The sequence below is a fragment of the Sorex fumeus genome, unplaced genomic scaffold, assembly GCF_029834395.1.
Source record: "Sorex fumeus unplaced genomic scaffold, SorFum_2.1 ptg000054l, whole genome shotgun sequence".
Classification (NCBI taxonomy): Eukaryota; Metazoa; Chordata; class Mammalia; order Eulipotyphla; family Soricidae; genus Sorex; species Sorex fumeus.
Window position 1 is genome coordinate 18,228,176 of NW_026606111.1, and position 12,227 is coordinate 18,240,402.

Here is a 12,227-nt window from a genome sequence, read left to right on the forward strand (position 1 = left end):
AAGGTAATACAGATTACTCAAGATTTATCAGTTCTCTGCAAGATACCTTCTCCTGAGAAGTTTAGCACAGAGACACATACACCAGAATAATTTGGAGGCCAGGAGGTGACTTAAAGGTCATGTAGAAGTAAGGTCAGATTTGGTGACAAAGCAATGGAAAGGCACAGCAAGTTGAACATCATGGAGAAAAATCAGTCTGAGTAAATCAGTCAATTCTTTTCCAGAGGCAAATAATCTGGAAAGGATTTTGTGACAGGGAACTATTCTTTATGTAACACCAGAAGATTTTTGCAGATCTTTGGGAAGAGGGCATGGAGGATGGCATGGAATAACTCGGTAATTTGTATATTAGCCTCAGGAACCAGAGACTAAAGATCTGGTTTAAGAGGGAGTATTCCTTTGAAGATTCTTTCTCTCTTGATTCACAAAATTTGGATAATTAAAAGGACCTGGTAAGAGACTTTGAAAGGATTTACAAAGGGAATGCATCTTGATTATCAGTAGACTGAGCAGTGCAACTACCAACTCACAGATGATGTCTCCAGCTATGAGTTCCTTAGCACACCCTTCTACTCAAGTTCTGTTATGGTCCCTCTGCCCAGATCAGAGCTGCATTAGCAGCTGCCTCTTCAAGGTTGCAAAGCCAAAGTACAGGGGAGACAATTGGTTTATTGGTTTCTTATTTTCTTCTCTGTTGAACACTGGTGGTAGAGAGAAAGGAAAATGGTGTTACTAAAAATAGAAGCTTGTTGACAGTAACAGGGCCATGACCCTTATCACAGATACTTTTATTATCACAAGATAGATGTCATCATCCATTTCTAGAAATAATTCTAAAAGAGAAACCCAGTAATTGTAATTCTATTCTCTCGCTAACAAACCTCATGGACCCTGGACCTCAGTTTTCATATATATATATATATATATATATATATATATACATATATATATATATATGTATATATATATATATCTGGAGCCATAGCACAGCACAGCGGTAGGGCTTTTGCCTTGCATGCAGCCAGCCCGGCCAATCTTGGTTCGATTCCTCCGCCCCTCTCAGAGAGCCCGGCAAGCTACGGAGAGTATCTTGCCCGCACGGCAAAGCCTGGCAAGCTACCCATGACGTATTCAATATGCCAAGCACAGTAACAAGAAGTCTCAAAATGGAGACATTACTGGGCCCGCTCGAGCAAATTGATAAACAATGGGCGGACAGTGACAGTGATATATATAATCTTATAATTTGTTATAAAATAATTTCCTGCTATAATTATCTGTTGATTATAAAAAGATAATAGTGATTTATAAGACTGCATTTAAGAGTTCAATTTCCGGGGCCGGAATAATATACAGTAGGTAGGGCACTTGCCTTGCACGTGGCCCACCTGGGTTTGATCGCTGGCATTTGATAAGGTACCCCAAGCACCGCAAGGAGTAATTCCTGAGTGCAGAGCCAGGAGTAACCCCTGAGCACTAGCTGAGTGTGACCCAAAAAGCCAAAAAAAAAAAAAGTTAAATTTCACACCTTTTTATTTTTAAATTTTTATTTATTTTTAATTTTATTTTTATAACATAACTCAATATTTGATTACACTTAATATTTGAACACCAATCCCACCACAAATTTTACAACTTTTTAAAATGTATGTTAACCACAGAAGTCCACTGCCCAAGTGCCAATATCTCTCCAGGTTTGTGTATTTATTTTTCACATTACATCCTTTTATAGGAACCAGACTCATTCAGAAGTAAACAAAACTTTTTCCTTTCCCATTCAAACCAGGAAAAATAATTTCAGAGGAGAAAATTCCAGTTTCAGATGTTTGGTAATTAATAAACAAACAGTGTCCCTCTTGTCAAGCATTTGTTTTGCAAAGAGGGAAAGAGAGAGAATCTAGGAAGTTACTTGTCATTCAATGGAATTAAACCATTTCATCCCCCTACCCCCTACTAGCGCACACAAAAATTATTGTGTATTATACACAAATAGAGAAATGGGGCAGCCAAACAAGTGAGTGAGTAGACCTTGGAGCTGGGGCCTTTTCAAAGTCCGTCTTTACTGCTGTTGAGTATGAGGGACCTTGGAGAAATGACTTAACCTCTCTCAGCCACAGTATCCTTCTGGGCAAAGGGAGTCATGAAACTTTATTCAGGCATGGTTGTGATGATGAATTTTGGGTAGTGCCAGGCACGTAGTAAGTGCCCATAACTGTTGCTTATAATTATTATCCAAATATATTGGTAAATAAAGGATTAAAAATTAGTGGATATTGATATGGTTGATTTGGGAATGACTTGAAATGAACACAAATTAATTATAGACAAATGGTTTTTGACTTCCAAGAGGCATCATTTCCCCCTTTCCCCCTAGGTAGAATGTTTCCAGAAAGAAAATTCTTACATCTTCTTTCCTGAAAAATATCATTTGAATGGTAGTCAGTTCCAAAAGCCAAAGACAGAAGAATCTTTAGGCATAATCCTAGGATTGTGCAAATGGGCTGATCAATGCTTCACTCATCACTTAGTTCAGCCCTTGTTTATAGAGGATCCCGGGATAAATAGAAGAGGCCAATATCCAGTACAGAGCCCTGCAGAGCATGGACAACACTGAGAATTTCAGTCTGGGAAAAAAAGAGAGGAGAGAAAAGAGTTATATACAGAAAGATAAATCAGGTAGAAAGAAGAGGCAGTTAAAACAAAGAAATTACAAGAATATTCTGCAAGAACAATCTTAGTGTTGGGAACTGTGAAATATCTGTGGAGCTAGGGTCTGGTGTGTCCTTGGCATTCATAACACATGGAAAGATGGACAGTATTCAAGCCTGTTGCAGAAAGCATAAGGCCTCAAACAAATAAACAAAAGATGCCCAAGAAAATAGAAAAATGTGTTTAGATGGGTCAACTTTTTAATAAGGAAGGAATATATGAACAAAAGAAAGCATAGCACCCAGTCACTGACTTGCTTTAAGATAGGTCATTTATTCAGTGTTTTATTCAGTGTCTGATAAAGCTGGTTATTATTTTGTATATATTGCTTTGGAGTGATTTTCAGACATCTCTCCATTAAAAATTCTGGTGTAAGCCTCTAATTAGTTTTTGAAGGAGATCTACCTGAATGTGGAGGGATGCTAATGATCAGCAGCTGTTTGCTCTGCTGGTGCCCAGAGAGAAGGCCTGCCCGTAATTGGATTTACCTGCATGATTTAGTTATCAGAGGAGGAGAAGCATCGTAATAGAATAAATATGTGCAGTAAGGACAGGTGTGAGTGCACAGGAGACAATCAAATATCAAATCTTGTGCTGTCTGTTGTATTTATAGACTTACAGATGTATAAGACAGGATAGAGTTTTAGTTGTTGCCTAGTATAACTCTTCACTTTTCCTTTTTAGCTGGAGAAACTGAGGTGCAGATTAGTTACATGCTTAGTCAAAGCCATCCATTCTAGGAGAATAAAGCATCCTATTCAGGAGTTCTTTCTTCTTTAGCCCCAGACTCATGGAGGATGTCTCTTAGTCTATGCTGTGGTGGTCTCTCTCTCTCTCTCTCTCTCTCTTTCTCTCTCTCTCTCTCTCTCTCTCTCTCTCTCTCTCTCTCTCCCCCTCTCTCTGTGTATGTGAGTTTGTGTGTGGTGGGGGACAGGGAGAATTGCTTCTTTTATTTTTATTGTGTAGACTGGTAGATTTAATTTTAGTAAAATGTGGGAATAAAAATTATGGTTGGTGGGCCTGTGGTAAAGGAATTGGTATTGGAAAATTATGCCTTAAATGCAGTCATGAGTAACTATATAATTCAGTGACTCAATATTTAAAAAAGAAAGCTATAGTAGTGTATTTCTTAATTTGTTTGTGTTTTAATATACATTTTCCCCTTCCCATTTCAATAAACCATTGAGAAGCTGAGTTATAGGATCTAGAGATAAGTATTCTTTCATTATTTATCATAGCTTTATAATATTATGCAATTTCTGGTGTTTGGTTTCATATGTTTATATGTGTATGATTATTAGCAGTCCCACCACCAAAAGACCCTCTGCACCTTTTTCCCACCCATTCCTCCCTTTTGCCGGTGGGAACAGCCATAGGTTTGACTGAGTCTAGGAGCTAGATTTTTTTGTTTGTCAGATTTTGTGCGTTAGTAATTCATATTCCACTGAGTTAAACCACCAAGAAAATTTTTTGCCACCTTATTTATTTCATTTAGTATAATCACCTCAAGTTTACCAATTTTGTCTTAAAAGACACAGTTTCATCTTTTCTAATGGCCAAGCAGTATTCCACTGTGTATGCCATTATTTCTTTTTTCAGTTATCTATTAATGGACATTTAGGTTGATTCCATATTTTATCTACTGTTAATAGAGCTACAAGAGTTATCCATAATTTTATGTGAGACAAACATTTATTTACTTGGACATGCCAAGTCTTAGAGAGAATAGGTCTTGGATAAAGGACTTGGAGCAAAGATGGTGGCATCTTGTCAGAAAAGAAAATGTATTGTTGAATATGGCAGTGAAAATATTCGAGAAAATACACTTTAAAACACCTGTGGAGGGGGAGTGTGGGTTTGTTTGCTTAAAAGTGATGGAATATATGAATGTCCCTAGTTACTTGCACTGTCTGGTAGAAGAGGTAGCTTATCCAACTACATTCGGGGAAGCAGTGCCTTGGTGGTGTGCGACTCTTCAGACTTGCTCAGGTATCAAAAATAGGATTACCAAGAAGTCTGACAGCAATAGGAATAATGAAGTACCCAGAATAAGCAGTGAGGTGGCTTATGTCATGTTGTATACAGCTTCATAGATAAGAGGTGATTGATCCTTTTCAGTAGGCCGAGCTCTTTACAAGCAAAGAAAGAATTTCATTTACAGTGGCCATATCCTAGACCACAAGTCAAATTTTCTGTGACAAAAAAGCACTTGCAGTGAACTATAACTTCAAATAAATCTGCACTAAACTGATTTTACAGTTATGCAAAATGTTCCAGAAACATGTTAGACATATAAATCCTTACTGGATCCACAAAATTAATGTTTAGAATTTCAGCTGGCAAAAGAATTATCAAATTCTCTCAAGTTGAGGGGACTGTAAAACCATTTGAAACCAGGGAAGTTTGTGGAACACAAGAGAGAGTTGATATTTCTCCAACTGTGTGAGGAAATGTAGAAATGGAGTCACTGTAAATGTAAACAACAATGTCTATATGTTTAAAAGGAAAACAACATAAGCATTCTGTATTAAGAATCATCCAGTGGGAAATGGGCACTGGTGGAGGGATGGGTGTTTGATCATTGTATAATTGAAACCCAAGCACAAAAATGTGTAAGTCTGCAACTGTACCTCATGATGTCTCACTATTAAAACATTTTTTAATAAAAAAAAAAAAGAATCATCCTACTTTTGTAGAGTTTGGGATTTTTCAAGGTACAAAATGTGTTTGCACAGGGAGGGGATTTCTGCAAACCTTCCCTTTACTATCTACGGTGAGTTGAGTAATAAATAATAAAGAAATAATTTTGAGGTAAAAATCTGTATATATTTGACTTGCATTATACCATTACAAAATTAAAGAGACTTGGGAATGGAGCAAAAGTACAGTGGGTAGGGCACTTGCCTTGCACATGGGTTCGTTCCCCAGCATCTCATATAGGCCTCTGAGCACCACCACGAGTAATTCCTGAGTACAGAGCCAGGAGTAACCCTGGAGTATCTCTGGGTGTGGCTCCCAAATAAACAAAGAAACAAAAACAAAAACAGGCTTTATATGTTATTTTAGTTACCAATAATTACTAAAAGAAAATTTGGACCTATATTTGCTAAATGTGCTAAGTAAACTTTAACATGATTTTTAAATTCCATTGTATTTTTTTCAATAATATTAAGGAAATGTTCTTATGGCAACCTCTGACCTCTGTTGAAAATTGACCTTGCACACGCCTGTCTGGCAAGTGAACCGAAACAAATTTGTGGGGAATTCTTTCAACCCTATCTCTTTACTTGTTGTGGTAGTTAACATCTACGATGAATGATAAATCTGTAAGGGACCCACAACAGCTCTATTCATTCATTACAACACATACTACATATTCGTAGGTTGAATGAGACAAGGGTGATCCATTTGGGTAAGTTGAGGAAGATGAGGACGTCATTTTTATGCAATTCTCTTTGATTCTCATATGATGAAGTAATTAGGGAAATCCCACCATCACCAATGAGATGATAATAGAATCCTAGGGATTTGCTTTCCTAGTTCAGTAATCAGTTCTAAATCCAGAAAAATCTTAGCTGTTGCCAATATTATGAAACTACAAAAAGTTTACTGGGTTCTTTCTTAAACTGTTTTGGTAAACTTTTTTAATGACATGTGAGAATACGAGGTTCAGTGCAAGTTCTTTAACTAAACTTCCTTTTTTTTAACACTTAAAACCATGCCACCAACATGGCTTATCTAAAACATTATTTTTTAAAAAATTGTTTTGGTTCTTTGAGGATAAATAGTTTAAATGACCCTTTTTACATTCACTGTAACTTGGGAGGGAAAAACTGGAAAGATTCAGAACTTTCCTAAAATAAAATTAGATGGTATAAACACCAAAAGTTACTCTGTATTCAAAGGACAATATAAGTTAAAGTTGATAATCACTGTAAATAAGAATCTAGAAACAAATTGAATAAATGAATAATAAAACACAATAATATTTATTATGAGATTGCTCAAACTTCTGTTGTTGGGTTTAGTGCATTTTTAATTCAATATGTTGTTTAATACTAAATCACTCTAGAAATATTGTATTGTCTTCCTGAGCAGCAGAGTAAAATGAAATATCAACAGAGACTTCCTCATTGGGTTTGGAGGACTAAATAAGATAATAGCAACTTGTTTACAGTTACTGTTATTATGCTAATATTATCTCATATTAGTGATATAAATTTGTATAATTAAGTTAGCTGCTTAACTAAGCACATTATCTTTGTTAATAGTTACATTTCAAGTCTTATTTTAATTCCATTTTCAGATTAAGAGCAGACAATACATAATTAATATTGTCACTGAGTTTACTACTAAGCTTTTTTTTTTAGCTTTTTTTTGAGCGATGCAGAGGGATTACTCCTGACTCATGCACTCAGGTATCACTCCTGGCAGTGCTCAGGGGACCATATGGGATGCTGGGGATCGAACCCGGGTCGGCCGTGTGCAAGGCAAACACCCTACCTGCTGTGCTATCACTCCAGCCCCCTAGTAAGCTATTTTTTAAAGTTCTTTTAATATTGATGATAACATAATTTTTACTATGAATCACAATGTCTTATCATTGATAGTCTAACCTGTTAAGAAGTGCAACAATTAATTGTATTTTCACTTTTCCTTTATTTTTCTCTCCACAGGATAAGTTGTATAGTTTTCTTTTAAAGTTTCAAAGCTGAAAGAAAATTATCTATACTGTACATTTTGTAAAGATACGATCTCTTGCAGAGTAAAAGCTATTCACTTGAATCAAATACATATGTTCAAAGTAACTGTACTTGCAAAATTGTTGTTGAACCAGACATTTACTCAGATGATAATAGGTAGGCTAAGACACAACTGCTAATATCTAAGAATAGCTAAAGTATAAGGGCTTCATTCAGGAAGAACAAAACCTAGCTAAAAAAAAGTAAAAATAAAATCCTGTCAGAAAAAAAGAGGGCTTAATTCCAGTTGATCTTTGCATCCGTTAGATCATTGCTTTTGAATTTCACACATACAGAGATGAAATAATTATGTGAAATGTTGCTCTGTGGAAGAGTTGTAGGTGGGTATCTGCTGTAAGCCTATCCTAAGTGAGCCAGGGTCCTCCAGGCAGTTGACTTATAACTGTTGCTAGCACTTGATTACTCTCCAGTGAGTACCTCCCTGCTTTCTTTTTTTTACCTTTCTCATTCCTCTGTCATTCCTCTACATCCCCCAGTTAATATATACATAGTCCCTAAATGCAAGAGAGCCGTTCCTGTTTTAAAAAGCTTATGACAGAATGGATGTATACTGCAGTGACCCCCAAGGACTCACTCACAGGGATCTTAATATCCATGGATTTGCAACTACTCCAGTTAAGCCATATTTTGGGGTCTACTACAGTGCCCACTAGGTAGTTAGTTTAGATATCTAAGAATATACAGAAAACTATGAGTTCTGTTATTACATTTTCTAAGAAAAAATTTAAAGTGTGCTATTTTGTTTTCTTAGCAATAAAACAGTATTTGCAATGGAAATGAATTCCATGATCCAAAAAAAAAAAAGCTTTTCTAAGTGTCAATCAAGTTTCAGGTTGCTTGGCAGTGCACACAAAGACAGAACAACAACCCCCCACCAAGCACAACCCAAACCCACATATGGCTGTTATTCCAGAGATATTCAGCTGAGTCAGACCAAGAATCGAGCTTTGACAGAGGGCAAATATGTGACATTACCTGTGTTTTATTCTCTTTTAAACAAAAACAAAATAAACAAAAGTCAAGTCATACAGGTATTATTTCCTCTCAGAAGAGGATATAGCAGTAAGAGGATTGACTGAAAGTCGCTGTGCCAAGTTCTCTCAAGTTATAAAACTAGACTGATGCAAAGCAGATGAAATTTCATGTCTGCTTGCAAAATAAAGCTTTTATATTATAGAAAAAAATGTGTCCACTACTGTCCCATTGAAATGCTCAGAGCTCAGGTTCAGAAGTTCGAGTCTTGGTCTCTGTAACTGGGCACAGGCACTTGGGTCAATCCCATGCTGAAAGATTCATGGAGAATAGGTAGAACTCAGCAATGTTTCAGGATCTCCTGGTCACGATACCACCCCTAGGGTAGTAGACCACTCCAAGGGGCGGTGGCCCTGAGTGCAATTAATGGGGTGCTTTTTATTTGTTGGGTTAAAAAGACAGATTTCTAAGGGAACTGTTCAAAGATTTTCTTTTTTTCATTAAAGTGGGGGGGGGGGGGGCAGAAGGCCAAATAAGTTTGGAAACCTCTGTAGGAGATAATGAAATATGTTTCAGAAAGCCAAGAATTAAAAAAAAAAGTCCCTTAAATTTTCTATTTAAATAGATTGATTTTTAAAAAATATGTCAATGTAGGTTTGGAGCGATAGCACAGCGGTAGGTCATTTGCCTTGCACGCAGCCATCCCAGTCGAGCCGGGTTCGGTTCTTCCGACCCTCTTGGAGAGCCCAGCAAGCCACCGAGAGTATCTCACTCACATGGCAAAGCCTGGCAAGCTACCCGTGACATATTCGATATGCCAAACACAGTAACAGTAAGTCTCACTCTGGAGATGTTACTGGGCCTGCTCAAGCAACTCGATGAACAATGGGAGGACAGTGCTTCAGTGCTACAGTCAATGTAGTGTACATAGAAGTAGAGCTCACCAAATGCAGCCCTGTCAGTAAAGAATACCTTTCTTTGCATTGTCTTTTCATCTTTAGGGAATCATGAATTTAACAACCACCACCCCTTATTATAAATTAAGGAATGGGATTTCATTTAGTCCTAACTCCCGTGTTTTCTGAGGAAGTGATAGTTAGAACAATGTTGTTCCAGTTAGCTTGTTTATGCTAAAAATCCTGACAGCATTTAGAAGAGTAGGAGAAGTTAGGGTTTTATCATTTTTTTTTCTGTGATCATTTCTGTATTTTAAGTGACTTATTCTTTTTAATGTAAAGTTTATTCTATAAAAAATACCTAGCTGCTTCAAACATTTTATTTCATTCATAAGAAGTCGAATTGAGGAAATTGTTGATAAGGTTCTTGTAATTCCAAGCCCCTAATGCCAAAAATTATGGTTAAAGAATATTTTATTCACTTTATATTCACAAATATTAAATGTAATCAAATATTGTGAACTACTTTATAAAAATAAATTAAAAAGTTAAAAAGTTAAAACCAGTATAAAGTGTTACTGTAGCACTGTAGCACTGTTCTTCCGTTGTTCATGGATTTGCTCGAGCGGGCTCCAGTAACGTCTCCATTGTGAGACTTGCTGTTACTGTTTTTGGCATATCGAATATGTCACGCTATTTGATAGCTTGCTATCAAAATTTTCCCTCCTTAAAGGGTGTTGTTCCTCTGCCTGCTTCCCCCTGGCGGCTCAGTGGCCGTCATCCTCCAGAGGCCATTGGACAGTCAGGTATGGGCCCGTAGTGAGGAGACACGCAGGGCCTCACGGGATGGAGGTGGAGCCAGTCCTGTCCTCTCCACCCCAACAAGACCCCAGGTCATCGCCCACGAACGACCTCTCTGGTTCCTGATCAAGCTACTTAACGGCCATGATCCCAGAGACTCAGAAACAAATCTTGAAACCCAGCGGCTTTTGGCAGAAATGCGTCCGGACCATGCAGTAAGCTACTGTCGCCAGGCCACCCCAGTGGGGAAAGGGTGTTGTCCCTCTGCCTGCTTCCCCCTGGCAGCTCGGTGGCCGTCATCCTCCAGAGGTCATTGGACAGTCAGGTTTGGGCCTGCAGTGACGAGACGTGCAGGGCCTCATGGGATGGGGGTGGAGCCGGTCCTGTCCTCCCCACCCCAATGAGAGACCCCAAGTCATTGCCCACGAACGGCCTTTCTGGCTCCTGATCAAGCTGCTTAACGGCCATTATCCAGGAGACTCAGGAGAAAATCTTGGAACCTAGTAGGTTTTGGCAGAAATCCCTCCAGATTTAAGTGTTAAAATTTTGGAATTTCAAAATCGCGTGGCCACTACTGCAGCCACGCGACATCATATGTTATTCATAAGCAGCAACAGAAAACAAATTGTCTACTGTTGCCTTTTCAGCGGATCTGAGTGTTGGGGTAAAATCTCAAATAATAATGGTGGGTCTGGTGTCAAAATATTGAATGTGATCAAAGTAGAGAGAGAGTGATGTGGAAATCATCTGCCCCACAGGTAGGGAAAGGGTGTGAGATGGGGGTATACTGGGGTTGTTGGGGGTGGAGAATGGGCACTGGTGAAGGTACAGGTGTTTCAATGTATGACCAAGACTTAGACGCAAAAGCTTTGTAACTGCTCTCACGGCGACTCAATATATAAAATTATATTGAAAAATGAAAAAAAAAGTAAGGTGGAGTTCATGCACAATTCAATCAGCTAATCAGTGGCTGAATAAATAGCAGTAATCCTACATAAAAAAAAGAAAAAAAATTCCCTCCTTATTCTTTTAAATATATAATTTGGCTGAAGAAGATGACAATCACCTTAGTAAAACTCCACCAAGAGCGGGGGCAGAACCTGCCTGGGGACCACAGGCCTGTACCCCTGACAGGGAAAGCCATGAAGTCTCCACAGGAACAACTATCATGGAGGTGTAGTTTGACGGGGTCGTAGTTCTGGGGGCTGACTCCAGTACTACTGGGTCCTACATAGTCAATCGAGTGACTGACAAGGTGATCCCTGTTCATGATGGACTTTTCTACTGTAGCCCTGGCTCAGCAGCTGATCCCCATGCAGTCCCTGATGCGGTCACTTACCAGCTTGGTTTCCACAGAATAGAACTGAATGAGTCTGCTTTGGTACACACAGTAGTCAACCTCTTTAAGGAGATATGTTACCGAGAAGATCTGATGGCAGGAATCATCAGTGCAGGCTGGGATCACTAAGAAGGAGGGCGGGTATACTCAGTGCCCAGGGGGAGTATGGTAAAACAGCCCTTTGCCATTGGGGGCTCTAGGAGCACCTATATCTATGGTTATGTCAATGCTACCTACCAGGAAGGCATGACCAAGGAAGAATGTTTGCAGTTCACTGCTAATGCTCTCGATTTGGCCTTGGAGAGGGATGGCTCCAGTGGAGGAGTGATCCGCCTGGCAGTCATTGCAGAATCAGGGGTAGAGCTGCAGGTACTTTTGGGAAATCAGATCCCCAAATTTGCCAGTGCCACTTTCCCACCTCCCTGAATCCAGTATACAATAAGAGACACCTATAGTGATGTAAAATGCAATAAATCTTGGTAAAGGAAAAAATATATATGCATAATTTGTATCTAAAAATATGATTTGGTTTGGTTTCTTTATAGAACTAAATACCACCACGTCTGCTTGCTTGATGAAGGTAAATTTCTAAGTGGGCTGCAGAGATCCTCAAGGTGGCAGCACTTTCATAGTTTTCACATCTTCCCAGACTGCAATTTTAAAGTGGAAGCAAAGGCACAATAACTACACAAAAAGAATTATTTTTCAGGAATATATATTGACACTTGCAGAGCCTGGCAAGCTACC

At 38.5% G+C, this 12,227-nt stretch overlaps 1 pseudogene; it reads left to right on the top strand.

The window, feature by feature from the left end:
• Positions 1-11,972, top strand: part of LOC130033643 (proteasome subunit beta type-6-like) — a 46,048-nt pseudogene extending 34,076 nt beyond the window's left edge.
• Positions 11,973-12,227: the final 255 nt, after the last annotated feature.